Source organism: Arvicanthis niloticus, chromosome 21 (genome assembly GCF_011762505.2).
Source record: "Arvicanthis niloticus isolate mArvNil1 chromosome 21, mArvNil1.pat.X, whole genome shotgun sequence".
Classification (NCBI taxonomy): Eukaryota; Metazoa; Chordata; class Mammalia; order Rodentia; family Muridae; genus Arvicanthis; species Arvicanthis niloticus.
Window position 1 is genome coordinate 49,997,746 of NC_047678.1, and position 15,399 is coordinate 50,013,144.

The window sequence follows — 15,399 nt, forward strand, 5'->3', positions numbered from 1 at the left end:
GGTAGGACTGGACAGCATTGTGTTAAACAGGATGATCAGATGCAGAAAGGCAAGCAGCTCAGGAGTCTCACATGAACAGTCTAGAGTGGTTATATCGTGGGGATGGAGTTCTTAAGGAATGCCAGAGCCAAGGAGAGAGGTGGGTAAGGAGATGCTGATCAATGGGTATGAAGTTCCAATTTGAGAGAGCAAGATTGTCTGGGCAGTTTTGCCGTATGGTGACTGGAGATAATGTTTATGCACTGTATATCTCAAAAATGCTAGAAGGAAGGTTTTCTTTTTATAATGTTCTACCATAGTGTTTGAGGGTTTTCATCTTAAAGGTTCTATAAGAAGTTGAACGTCGTGACTTGTTGAATCAGATGACCTTTTTAGGTAGTGAGGAGAACCAGAGGTAAGAGGGACCAGCGCACTGGGAATGTGTTTGAAGTGAGCTTGGACAACTTAGAACCAGGCAAGCCAGTGCTACATAGCAAAAATCCTGTCTTAAAACAACTCTATCAAGAAAAAACAAATGCAAACATGCAAAGAAAGAAAGAAAAAATGAGAAAGAAGATGAAAGAAAAAGACATGGAGAGATGGCTCAGTGTGTGAAGCACTCCTCTAAGCATGAGGACCCTAGTTCAAATCTCAAGAACCCATTTAAATCTACGTGTACCCACTGCTTTTATGGCAAGATGGAAAGAAGAGACAAGAGAATCCCTGGAAGCTTACAGTTTGCCTGGTGCACTCAGTGACAAACCAGCAAATAGGCATGTCCCACGTGAAGTGGAAAATGAGGACAGACAGCTGAAGTGGTCCCACACATGTAACTATGGCACATGTGTACCCATGCATGCACAGAGAGACTTACACACATCATACACTCACACATATAAATATATTAAACACACAGGAAAGGGAAGAAAGAAGGAGAAGAAAAGGAGGAAGAGGAAGAATATGACAATGAGGAGGAAAAAGAAGAGGAGGAAGAAGAGGAGGAAGAAGAGGAAAAGGAGAAAGCTAATGGTGTCCCTCCTTAGGTGCGAATGGGGGAAGTCTACCTACTCCATCAGAGAAGACAGGTGTGCACAGCCATGCTTCAGTAGCCTAGGAAAATGATCACTAGCCTGTAGAATTGAATGTTTGCAAAAGTAGGATTTGAGGATGGGTCCCAGAATATTAGACTTCTGTGTTTGCCACTGGCTTTAAACAGACTTGAATTTCAGTGAGAAGAAAAATCTATTGCCAACTCTTTGTGGCTGTTCTTAACTATTACTGGCCTGGTATGGCCAAGTCTATTATCTACATGTTGTTGTCTTCAAATGTGACAGGTTGCAGTGAATTACATTCCCTGCTGAGTCTAGTAGGGGAGTGTGGAGGATATGAAGTTGTAGGCAGAGGGCCCCACACTCATCTTTCAATGTAAGTCTGATTCTCTTTGGAACTGCCCTTGTATGGGGCTAATTTATACAACCTTGTTCCACCTGAATTATCTGTAAGCAGTGTCTTCACCTCTTCTGTCCCCATGTACTGTTAGACTAATATCTCTCTCTCTCTCTCTCTCTCTCTCTCTCTCTCTCTCTCTCTCTCTCTCTCTGTTCAAGTTTTGAAGCTTTGATATGGATTTTTCCTTCAGCATAGTGATTCCAAGCTGGAGAATACTACTTTTCCTCAATTTTGAAGACATATTGAGATCTCTGGCACCCTCTCCACACACCCATGTTTTTTTTTTTTTTTCTTTTGTCCTGGTGCCATGGATTGAATCCAGTGCCTGGTGTATACCAGATAAATCCTATCCCACTGAGTTATTCCCCAGAGTTTTCTGAGGTTTTGATGGTTCTTTGTTTTTCTTCTGGTACAAATTGAAAAGCAAGCAGGCATCCAAACTCCAACCTTTGTAAGCTTGTCTTATGCCTTCCTTTCCCTTTCCAGGTTACCTCTTATGCCCTTGCTTAATGTACTTTCCTTTGTACAAGATCCAGAACAATCATTGAGAGTTGATCCCAGGAGTAAGTTTTTGTTTGGTACCTATCTGCAAACACTCGTCAAACCTGTCTCCTCCCCCATCTTGTTTCTCATTTCCTTTGTCGATGGGAGAGACACTGGGGAGAAACACCAGGTCTTGTGCATGTTAGGCAAGGCAAGTACTCTGACACTGAGTTTACATCTTCAGCCCTCTCTCCAACTCTCTTTAACTAACACCTTTCTATTATCATCAGATTGACATTTGTTAAGTCTACAAACAGTCCCTGGGGTATTGAGATGCCAGTGTAGTTTGGCTGTAAAATTCAAAGGTAAAATATCTAATGTGACACACTTAAGAAGATAGAACTTTCTCAAGTAGTTGATATGTAGAAAACACCCCAGAGTGGGCTTCCTTTGTGGTTATGTAGCTGTATACTATGTGAGGAGATGTACCTCTTAGGGGGTGGGATTCTTAGTGTCAAGTTCTACCTTAGGGTTGTCTAGTCTATGGCTCAATGTGATTGTTCCAATGATGTCCCTTGTGTCTGAGAGGGAATAATATTCTCACCCCACCCCTGTCATTATGCACCTGTGACGGCTGTAATAAATCATGTTCATGACACTGTGAAAATTCCAACCCTTCCCAGGATGCCAGCATTCTCCTGATGAGCTTGGCAACCTTGTCTTCAGCCACTCTTAGATATTATTTGTGCTGTGGCAAACTTTCATTGCATGAGCACACAGTGACCCTCTCATGAAACCTCATGTTTATGCTTTCTGGAATGCTCTGTCTGTTTCCAATGTTCATCTGGCTTCCCAACTGAGGTTTCAATGCCTCTTTCTCTGTAATTTCAACCTTGTCTGTCATAATCTCCAATACTGACACCTTCTTGTCATAGTGTTGAATCACATTTGACCACATGTGTGCCATGTATTCCTATCAAAGCTGAGGGTCAGGAAGCTCTGCAGAGCCTTGGTACAACTCAGGAGAAACTGGACGTTGATTAGATCTGATCTGATAAGTCAGGTAAACTTTAGCCTTTGTGTCCATACTGCACCAAACTGTGGCCCTCTGTCTAATGTCTTTTATAGTTTCAGGGTATAGGATGACATGACCTGGCTGTGTGCTCTGTGTAGACATATAGGTTGGACATCTCAGCATTAATATAGACAGGTTATAAATGAACTCCTGGATCCCTAGTAGCTGGTACTTGTTGGTTCAGTGGGAATCTGAGTGTAGAAATGAACCCAGACCCAGATGTATGAGAATGGCGTTAGTAAGTATCTAACAACGAGGGAAGAGGTCTCCAGAGCATGCTGTGAAGTGCTCCAGGTGGACACAGGAGAACATAAAAGAGGAGAACATGAAAGAGGGAAGGGGAGATTTTCACAGGAGGAGGAGTGTGGAGCATGGGTAGGGGCACACTGGGCACTAGAGGACATGCCCTTCAGCCATGTAGTGTGAGTTCCTCAGAGACAGTTGAGTGACAGTGTGGATGTCCTTCAGACCAGATGATGGTTCGAGTGGGCCAAGAAATGGCCTGAGCACAAGATCATCCTGTTCCCCAGACTTCCCTCCAGCAGTGGGGTCACTGGGGAAGTGTTCTACAGCTCAGAGCCTCAACACTACTCTCTGCAGCTCTGATTCCATCAGTGTGGTGGAGATCAGGACTTACACACTAATGACTGATTGCTGTCAATCAGGTGCAAGTGGCCAATGAATTATCCTTTGATGAGCTGCCAATTTGTCACTGAGAATTTGTAACTCCCTGGGGAGTTACAACATTTCCGCCAATACACGTTTTTTCATGGGGAGACAGATCTCATGGCTAGCTCTGTTGTATTCTCAAGGTCATCCTAAGATGCTGGGAGCAGAGAGGGAACAGACCATGTGTCAGTCCTGAAGGCAGGAACCTTGGAAGAGTAGGAAACCCTTATTCTCTGAGTAGGAAAGTGGGTGATTGAGAGTTACTCTCAAAAACAAGGGAGGGACCTAAAGTTTTCCTACTCAACATGTAAATCAGAGAAGTATCTCAGCACTGAGAGTAGAAAGGGTGTTTAATGGATCTAAAGACTGATCCCTCATCTGCAATGGTAGGACTCTTGCTCTTTTTTTAACGGATCCAGAGATCCAACCCCTCACCTGCAATGGTAGACCTCCTAGTTTTAAAGAAATAATTCAAGTCCACGCTTTCCTCCTGACCTAATTAAATCTTCTGGTTTCCCCATGGGTTTCCTGCTTTAATTTCGAAATTAGTAATATAAAGCAGTGAAGTCGAATGAATTTTCTTATTGAGTGTTATTAGTAGGAGACCTGTTTTACTGTCTCATAGTTAAGGTCATGTCTACACTTCTTTAATAAACATCTCTCTGAAATTGATAGAGCATGGGGGGGGGGGGCGCGACAAAATTGGTGCCAGTTGGTTTTCTCTCCCAGCCAAAGGATTTTCACATCAGTCAGTGCATGTGGGAAGGTGCTGAGCATCCCCAAGTCTTCTCTAAACCCAGGATACAGTGAGTCTATTACTAAGGTCGGGAGTTTTACCTTCTCAGGTGGGACTCTAAAGGGACAATTGCTGCCCATGTGTTTGCAGTGATGGTCAAGGCATGATCATCAAGGCAAGAGATGTCACAAAACGGTAGCTCAGCTCCCACAGTGCCTCATTTGGTCACTGCCTTTATTGTTCCAGAAATGGAGCTGCTCTTCGAAGTCTCCTCCATACCTATCCACAGTGCCTTGCAGGGCTACTGGTCCGTAAGCTAAACCCTGTCCATGCTGTGTTGATTTACAGGGGTTTCCTTTGCATTCCCATTGTGCTCACATTAGGTTAGATACTCTTCACAGTGTATGCCTAATATGGCTAAGGCTAGCTATAAGCTCACAGTGCATCCCATAATGGTCCAGAGCTGGGCTGCATTGCATTTACCAGGATCCCACTATTCGGGACACTCAGAGAGTCTGTGGGCAATGTGGGCTTCATAATATCCTGTCACAAAAATATCAAGACCGTAAACAAAAGGAATAAATAAATGAGAGGGGGAAGGAGAGCAAAGGGAAGGGGTAGGGTGGAGAGAGGGAAGATTTTAATTTAGGATAAAGATACTGCTTTTATAGATAATACAAACTTAAAGTTATTAAATATTGTTACATGTAGACTTTTGTTGCCCGTGGGATCCCCCAATATTTAAAGTAAGTGATGGACTTAGTGTGATCCTAGCTGGTCAGGAGCTTTCCTACTGGTTGCCGCATCAAGTCAGCTAAGAAGTTTGAGACTAGCCAGGGACAAGATAAAAAATTCTGTGTTTAAATAAATAGGAGAGTAAGATCATTCTGATGGAAACAGAATTTTAGAAGCTCTTAATTAAAATGGTCTGCTTTTGTGTTCTGAAGACTAGTTGGTGCCCTATTTCAGACAGGCTAGCTAATAGACTGGTCACTGCCTGCAAAGAGGAAAGTCAGCGTTTGCTTAATTACTAGATAGATAGGAAGAGAAGCAGGTAAGTAGATATTACAGTATTTTATATTCTATCTATGAACCCATTTCATTCTGACAGCATTCTTGAAGGTGGATGGTGCCCCCATAGAAGGAAGAAGCCAGCTTTTAAGTTTGCAGGGTAGAAGCTTGCTTGTGTCACCTGTGGTGAGCATGTTGCCTCACTGGTGGTGAGCATGTTCTTCCTGTTATATCGCTCCTGTGCTGGCCACTCAACTTCCACAATGCCACATAACTGGAACCCAGACCCACTGCTTCTCAGAACAGCTTGATGCTCTCAGACAGCCTGCTCTTTGTAGCTCACTGTGGCCTGCATGCTAAAATGTGACTAGATCATTGAACAAGCTCTTAATTAGGACAAGAAAGACATACTAGCTACAGTGACCCTGAGAAAGTTAATGTTCCTAGTTTGCTACATTTGAGCAACTAATTGGTCCTAGAAAATGACTGGTGGGAAAGCTGACTCATGGCAGTCTTGTGCTTTGTAAGCCTTGCTCTCAGCTGGGAAGATTTTTGCATAGAATCTGTTTTCTAATTTTAAAAACTATGTAACAAGTCTTCAAAGCTTGCTTTCTTTAGAGCCCGAGTACCAAGGTTTGTTACTGAGTGTTGACTAGTTTTCTCTCTCACACACTTGAAAGACTTGTAACATGAACTCACCAAGGTTCTTTTGTGCTTCAGATTTAAAACCCAACCTCACCGGCTGCCTTTAAGCAGAGACTCAGTGGGCTCCATAGTCTGTTTCTTGTTGACTTGTGCTGAGGTCTGCTGAACAGTAGCCTCGTTATGCAGAGTCTTAGAATAGCAGGCCCAGAGTATCTTTGCAGAGTTTTGCTTCCAGTTGCTGACTCACTGCTTTCCTCTTCTTGTGGATGGTTTAGGAGAAGGAGGGTTTTAGGACTGGCTTTTGGTTTTTGCTCTTGCCTCCTACAGAATTCCTGTTGTTCCTTTTAACTCTCTATGTCCCCTGAGATTCTCATCTTCACCTTCTGTCTGTCTCCTCTGCTATCCCTTCTTTTCCTCCCCAGTGCATGATTTAATGACTGATACCTAATTCCAGTTGGAAGGTGTGGGACTGAGAGAGGGAGGAAGATGGCCCCAGTCACATCAAAAGAGAGGGAACTTTAGGAAGACTTCTTCCATTGGCATGGCCTACATATTGGTGTTCAGTGACTTGGGTTGTCTTCCCTTCCTGCCACAGACAGAAGACCAATAGATTTCTGCTCTCATCTTTGTCCTAAAAACTTCCCATAATTCTAAGTATTTAATGAGATCAAACATTTTCTGAGACTGGGAATTAGTGATACAGAAATGAGCAGAACATTTTTGTTTTCCTATTTAGCTGTTTGCAGTATGGTAGGAAAGACCAGCATGGCACTATTTATTGTAAGAATACCAGAATGATCTGTTCTTTGTCGCCATGGTTGACAGGAAGGGATGGCAGATTTTATCTGTGAGATGGCATGAGCAACAGGGATCTCATAGAGGTGGCCTCTACTCTGGGATTTGAAGAATGGATAAGAATATTCAGACTAGGCCTTGGAAGTAGAATGCACACCGTGAATGCAAGGGCAGTGTGTGCAAATAGATGACAGGTGAGTAGTACTCGACCGTTTCACAGTCACTGGAGGTATATCTATGGACTCCCAAAAATTATTAGATGTATGATTAAAAGGAAACTGGGGTAAGAATCAAAAAAGGTAGATGGACTCAACACACCTAGCTATGTCCCCTGTTCCCCAAATTAACAAAACCAACAATGTGTGTTACATGATAAAATTAAAATGTTTTCCCATGGGCAGTTAAAGGTCAATAAATGTACTGAAGTATAGACCTAGGTTGAGACTCAAACCATAGTATAGGAGGGATGAGGGGCTGGTTGGGGAAACCTAAAGAAAGCCACATGGATCACAAGATGCCAAGCAGAGAGCTAAGTGACCCCAATCACTATAAACAATGTAAAGAACTGTTCATTGATGTTTCTCTTCAAGATGCTGTGAGCCTCATATAGTAATAACTATCTTGAATCAGTGGCCACACTTTGTCATGTACCAACAAGTTTAACCTTCTCCATTTCCACGGCAGCTAATAATAGTTGTTAGAGCTATGTATCCCACAAAAGGTAGACTCTCAGTTTTGCTCATAATCATTCGTGAAAACATCCTTCAAGGAACTTCAAAGACTAAAGACATCACAGTCATTTCAACAATGACATCAGGTCCCCCTTGGCATTGAAAGACACAGTTATGTCCTGAAATGAGCATTAGAATCAGGTGACAGGAAGTTTTGTCACACTAGTAAAGCTCAAGATCTTTAGACCTGAGAGTTACCCTGAAGGGGGTGAGATGCCTCACTGTGTCAAGCATGGGGATGGAGGAACAGAGGCCAGTTGGGAGAAGGATGGTGGGGGTGGTCAGGAAGAGTGACAGGTCATTCTTTGCATTCCTTGGTTTCTGGGGGTCTGGGACGTCCGGACCAAGCACACTCATTCTCTACCACCTACTTCCCTTGGCATCCTGGAATTCACAGAAGTCAAATGAACATTTGATATGAGGGCTGTTCACGTCTAGAATCTAAGACAGTGAGCAAGACCTGTTATAGATAGATCCGGAACTTCTCGGAACCTGCCTCCCTGATCCCAGTTCAGCCCATTCATCTGCACAAGTTGCCTACGCTATGTTTTATTAGCCATTCCCCTACTTATAGGAAACTAGAATAAAGGGTTTATACTACCAAGAGAACACATAAAATGGCATGTACCTTCTCCTGGTACTTTGATCCTGCTCAGTGATCGTAACGGATAGAGCTGTGTTCCTTAAGGTATGCACTTTTAGCAAGCATGATTGAGTGGCTGGATTTAGTTTATCTGGCTCTTCTGACAATAATGTATGCTAGTAAAGTTATCAAGAGATAGATTTGTAAATCATAGCAAGCAGGCAGCAGTGCTCCTGGGCTTGGATGAAATCCTGCCTGCTATTAATTTCCTGCATTTGTTTTCAGCATGATCATCTTCTACTTGTTGAGAGGATCCACTTAGGAGGAAAAAAAAAAAAAAAAAAAAAAAAACAGATGAAGGATATCCTAACAGGGATTGAGAACACAGGGTTTAGATCTTTGAGCCAGCCCTGATGTTTTATTGTCTTTCATGTGTGAGGTGTTTATGACTAAACTCATAAGTGTAGTAAGAACTGTGATGACCAAACAGCTTTGTTCAGGTCCTTTGGAAGAATATAGTGTGTCTGGTTATTTATGGCATAAAAATATTCGGGTTTCAACTTTTTCTGGTAATACTTTTAAAAGTTCATTGCCTACATGCTGTTATACTTGTATATGTACTGCACTATGCAAACAAAACTTGTAAATAACAAACATAGTGTGATATGACTTTTGAAAGAAAACAATGTCCCCTTTTTGTAAGTCCTAAGGATGGACCCCATGACCTTCCTCTTGCTCAGTAAGTGTTCTATCAGTGAGCTATTATTCTCTAGCCCGCCAAAACTTGCTTCTTAAACTATTTGTAACTACTAATCTAGAGCAGTCTTTTTAAAAATAGGTTAGTGATTAGATTATTCTGGGACCTATTTAAAAGCTATAGATCCCTGAGGCTGGTCCCAGGAGTTCTAGTTAAATGTGTTATTCTAGGAGATGATTGTTAAACAGTCTATACTAGAGTCACTGGAAGCTTGATAAAGCCCAAATAGCTGAGAGCCATAGTGTTGATTGAGGAGTTGAGGTACAGCCTGGAAACGTGTGCTCTTTTCTGGGTCCTACAGATGCAGCTGGCCCTGGGACCTACTTCATAATCCTTGCTCCAATGTGGGAACCTGAGACACAAAGTGATCCAGGGGATCACATAATCAATCTTGAACAGAGGATCTTCTTCTTACCCAGACAGTGTTTCCATTTCTCTGTCCTGTATCTAAGACAGAGACTGCCAGATGATGTTCACAGTGCAGTGTCTGAACTACCGTGTAGAGGACAGGAGCACCAGGTAGATTCACAACTGCACAGTAAGTTCTTGGGAGTGGGTTTGCTCAAACCAAGTAGCAGCTCTACTAGGAACATATCTACATAGAGGAAAACGGAGACAAGTCAGAAATCATTGGAGGATTTAGAAACATAAATAATGACCCCAACCATTAAAAACCAAAGATTTTTTTAAAAAATCGATAAGGACAAAAATAAAATTAAAACACTTTATGGCTTTCTGCTACCCAGCCTGTTTAAATATTAGGAATTCAAAGATAGCTAGGAAATGAAGACTGTGGTAAGAGTAATAAGCCATGGAAACTTTGGAAATGATCTCATTCACTCTGCGCCACGCAAAACACATCCACAGGCACATGGCATGTTTCACAATAGAGCGTCGCGTTAGCCATTTAAATGCCTGTGCAGTGTGTGAAAACTGCTTGCTAGATTAAATTACGTCGGAGAGCATTTCTGTAATGCTCGGTGTCTGAACCACTAAACATCATCGCACAGTCACAAAGTTTCAGAGGCACCATATACTTTTACTGTTTAGCAGGCAATTAAATGTCAATGTCAGTGTGATTTAAATGAAGAAGGCCAGGGCTCTGGCACGTGGGTACAGGCACTTTTTCTCTAACTCTTAAAACAATTATTCTTGCTATAGATTACTCTTCACTTATGCTCTAAATTGCATGGCTTATAGCTATGTGTCTTTCAAGATTGGAATAAATGGGTACAACTGCCTGCAGTTTTGTGTGTTTCAGGGGAAGAGAACCCTGAACATTATTCTTTGGAGGAGTATTTTAGTATTTTTTTAAAAATATGTTTTCTTCACGGAGAGACCCATTAAATAGTCTTTTATGCATTTGATAAAGCCTGCCTTAAACGGGGTCATTCTGTATTTCAAAAAAATGGATAAAATGTATCACAGTCTTCCACAAAGAAACTTTAAATGGACTGCAATTACAATCCTAAGAAGCACAGCTCCAGTCTGTAAGTCAGTTCTACCAGTTCCAAGCAGAACAGTTCAGGATGCGTGTTTATCTCACAGGCTTATAAAACGGACATTGAATTGTCCCGTATTTTCTTCTTAGAAGCCTTGCTTTCTGGTGCTGTCTTACAGCGCAGGCTATTAACAATCAGTGTAGTATTGAGTGGCTTCAGAGAGGTCTGTGAAAGGCACCTCCTGAGGAGAGTCCGAGTTTTGCATGTAGACCCTGGTTGAGCCGCTGGCTATGAACTGAAACTAGGGTAACTGGGTGAGCTATTTGATCACACTCAACTGCCATTTGTAAAAGTAGGTGTGGTCAGTCAGGGTCCATTCAGAAGGCAGAAATAACACCAGGCTGGAAAGTGGGACATGGCATATAGAGACTACTCTGCATTGTTGGAAAAGGAGAGCTCTGATGAGTGAGGGATGGCAGAGTGTGGAGTAACCCCAACCAAACCCAGACATGGAGCTAAGCCCTGGCAGGCAGGGCTAGTGATTGAAGGGAGTCTTTGCAAGTGTGTATCTGTAGACCTTTAAGGAAACCTGTAGACCTTCAAGGCCAGTGCAAGCTGTATATAACAGTGCTGCACTGGGGCCCTCTGCAGAGGTCCTGGAGTGGGCTCTCAGACAAGCTACTGTCAGAGATATCAGCACTAGAGAGGGTCCCTCTTTGCTGTGCTAAGGACCCTACTAGGCACATAGCAAGACTATGTGCCTCTTCTTTCTGCACTCTTCATGCCACACCCTCCCCCAGAGGAAATTTTAACTTCTTGCCAACTGGGACAGGAAATGTAGGTAAAATGTCTTGACCAGTGGTTCTCAATCCTCCTGACACTGTGACCCTTCAATACATGTCTTCATGTTGTAGGTGACCTCCAAACATAAAGTTATTTTCGTTACTACTTCACAACTGTAATTTTGCTACTGTTATGAATCATAATGTAAATATTTGTGCTTTCTGGTGGTTTTAGGTGACCCCTGAGGAAAGGTCATTTGACTCCCCAAATGGGTTGCGACCCACAGGTTGAGAACCATGGTCTAGACAGGATAGGCATTTCATAGAGCAAGCAGTGTTAAGTGTAGTTAAAGCTGATGGCTGGCACAGGAATTTGAAAGCTACTGGTGCTTGCCTCTAGGATTTCAGAAAAAAAAAAAAAACAATTAAACCAGAGGACATTAAATGCACCTGTCTTTCATGTTATAAGATAAGTTCTTTGAATCCAACATATTGAGACAAAAGACTCACACTGGATTTGAGGAATAGACACAAAACCATTGCCCTTAGACTGTAGCAGGCATTTGCCCATTTTGAAGAATTGGTGCCTGTAACTGGTAGAGGATGTTGGACATCACAGGTTGCTCTCTGGCCAGCTTGGAGGAACTCTCACAGACTGCATATTGCTTTAAAACTTCAACCTATCCAGTCAGCTTCAGGTAATAGAGTTTGCCTCAAACCTTAGAGGCTTTGATAGCATATTTGAATCTCTCTGGGATGAAGTGAGTAGGTCTGGGCTGCTGTTCACAAAGCTGAGGAGATGAGGGTGGAAATGATTCAGAGCATAAGCAGAGAGTGATTTGGTTTGTAAATGCATGTGAGCTGGATCCAGGTGCCATGACTGCAGGATACAGTCAGAGGAAGTCTATTTTTAGGTTCATTTCTACGTATGTGCCGCTTTTGTGCAGGTGTCCACAGAGGCCAGAAGAGGGCATCAGATCCCTGGACCTGGACTTGCATGTGGTTGTGAGCTGCCATATGGGACTGGCAACTGAACTCAGGTCCTCTGGACAAGCAACAGGGACTCTTAACTGCTGAGCTACCTCTTCCACCTCAATAAGTAAATATATTAATAATTCATGCCTGTGTGAGCTTGACACATATTTGTGAACACAGCGTGCACATGTATGTAAGAGGATAACTTTGTAAAATCACTTTATCTGCCTTTAAGCAGGTTCCAGGGATCGAACTTGGGTTGTCTGGCTTGTACTGCAAGTTCCTTTATCCACTGAACCATCTTGCTATTCTGGCAAAACAGCTTCTGACTACAGCCTGTGGCAGTTTATTTTGGCTCTGTTGTCTATCTGGCACAATGATTCAGATGGATATGAAACCTTCTAAATGTCTTTCTGGAGTAAAAGTAGGCCACCTTCTTTATACCTTATGGGGTAATTATTTTCTATTACTGCTGGTGAAATGGGCCATTTGTGCTACCCCAGAGAAAGAGGCAAGATAAATTCCCTCCAGTATGCAAATGGCAATATTTTATTTTCATAAATCAGGAGTGACCTTTCTAGACAACTAGGCTTGCCACCTAATTATTGCCAGAATAAAAGAATGCTGGAGAGCCACAATTTGTAGAGAGTTCATTAACATTTAACTGCCTTATAGTTTTAAGCCATAATAAGAAGCAAAAATATTGAGCCCCAAAGTCAAGTTTCTAATCATGTCACTTGGAGATCTACTTGAATCAGACTCACTTGAATTAAGATAGTTTTTATTGTTTAGGAGGATATTACACCATACTTAGTTTAAATTTTTTTGGTAACATTATTGTATGCCAATTCTGCATTGAATTTAAGGAAACACATTGCCCTTCTCCCCTCCCCTCTCTTCCCCTCTCCTCCCTTCCCCTCCCCTTCACTCCTCTCCCCTTTCCTGTCTGGTTTGTTGTCTTTTGAGGTAGAGTCTTGCTCTGTATCTGTGGCTGGTCTCAAACATACCATGTACACGCCAGGCTGACCTCTCACTTGTAACCTTTGTCTCAGGCTCACAAGAACTGGGGTTTTCTTTTGATTTCAATTATGACATCATTTCCTTTTATCTCTTCCTGTTTTAGTTCAATACGTCATCTCTGCTATCATGAGCTCTCACTGATAAAGAGTACACACAAGGCAACATATCTTAAGGCAACAGGAAATGAACAGCAGTGTTCTTCTTCATAGGGTTTGATGATCATGCGCCCTCCCAGAAAGATGTGTTTTCCCTCTCATGCTTTCTTTAAAGTGGTCAGAACTACACTGTGTAAAGGGTTACTGTACTCACACTGGCATCATGCTGCTTTGTGGTTTCTCTGTATCCATCCTCACTTCAGCATCTGGTTATGTCTTCAGTGCCAACATTCATTTTGAAGACCAAATCCTTAACAAGACTTAAGTTGCCTTGAGGACACTTCTACTGTTCCTGCTGTTTAAGATCCTGATAAAGGAGTTAGTGGGCATCCTGTCTGTGTTGTCCCAGGAGGTTCCTCTTCTTTACTGTGACTTGTACTGTTTGGTTTAATCTTCACTGTTGAAACTATTCTCCTTGTCACAACTACAGCTTGCAACAGAAGACACCCCCTCACACCCCAACCCCCCAAATGGTTACATAGTCTCTGAACATCTCTCCAATATCAAGATGTCATTAACATCCGGTGCTGGACACATCCACTTTGTTTCAGAAGTCAGTAAAACTGAAAGGAGGAGGGACACATGATGATGATCTGTCACCAGGATTGAACTTTGACTTTAATCCTGTACCTTTGATAATGAGCTTGGTGTTCCCCCAGGGAAGGCTTAGTTGAGACTATACTTATTGAAAGTATTCAGAAGATAGCGTACCGATTTCCTGCCTAGAGCTGCTGACTGAGCTAAAAATCTTAGAGGGCTGTTTGGGACAACCTGAGGTATCTTGATTCACTCCTGTCTAGCACTGTTCAGCACATGCAGGCACTTTGGACAGAGTGCGCATCATATCTTAAGGTGTGGGTGGAGTAGCCTTTTGCCAAAACTGCTAGGAACCAGAAATGTTGTGGGTTCAGGAGTGTTTGAAATGCTTGGGTATGTATAACAAGGTGAGCTCCAGGGGTTGCAGCTGAGCGCAAACCACAGAATCTGCCCATTTCATAGGCCCACACATACAGCCTGACGATGGTGATTTTTGCATTATTTTCTGTGCATCGGCCCTTTGATCTTGACTTCATCACCTAAACCCAGGTGTAGAAGTATTTGAACTTGTTGAGCTGTATCAGTGAGCAAGAAGTTTCACATTCAAGAGCGTTTTGGATTTTGTGAGTAATTTTGCTTATTCTGTAATGTATATATATATTAACTAATTCCCAAATGCCAGTGGCAGGACTGTCAAGGCTGCCCAAGAGCTGGAATGGAAAAGTGATGGATTTGGTAAGGATAAGCAGATTGCCCTGTGCATTCAGAAAGAACACACACACACACACACACACACACACACACACACACACAAAAGGAGAAAACCTTGATGGCAAGTGTAGAAAGGTGTGTTCTTTCCCCTCAGGATAGACCAGGGCTCTTGTCCAGCCTGTTGTTAGAGTGAGATCAAGGGCAGAAGACAGCTGGATTCTGCTCCAACACAGGGTGCCTTTCTTTGGGGATACCATTCAGGGAACACCTGCCAGGATACTGACAGGTCTGAAACCTCCCAGGAGGAATTAGGGAGAGCAGAGCATGTATTGCCAGGGGAAGCTAAGACGTAGGACATGACAGTGCCTTTCAAATTGTCAGTTTTTCTGTGCCAGGGCTGGGAATTTTACTATTGCCTTGTGGGGCAGAAGGAAGATGAATGGATGTAGCTTTAAGAGGCAGAGTGGGGACTAGAACTTCTCAGAATGTTCTGGGAGTTTTCTACATACAAAGTGTGCAGTTTCTCTTGTGTCTTCCGAGACTAGCTGTCCCTGAAGGCATAGGATTGCTTTAGGGTTTTTTGGGGGGTGGGGGTGGGGTAAAAGTTGAGTCAGGTAGCTTTTAAAATTCATTTTGTCTCTGGTTTTTAACTGCAGTTTTCCTTGCCTTCTGCCTCTAAGGTGTACATGGCAGGCACAGTACCAAAATAGTCCTAAAGCTGCATCTTGTCATAAGTCCTCACTTCTTCCCAACTGCCAGCAATTATAAATAATATTTTGAATTAATAGGATTCATTTATTATGCAGCTGATTATGTAACATCTACTATTCATTATGTAATGGATAGCAGGGTGTTTCATGATCG

General features: G+C 42.6%; 1 protein-coding gene across 4 annotated transcripts in view; it reads left to right on the top strand.

The window, feature by feature from the left end:
* Positions 1-15,399, top strand: part of Ptprm (protein tyrosine phosphatase receptor type M) — a 799,636-nt gene that overhangs the window by 272,600 nt on the left and 511,637 nt on the right. The gene's annotated exons all lie outside the window — the stretch shown is intronic.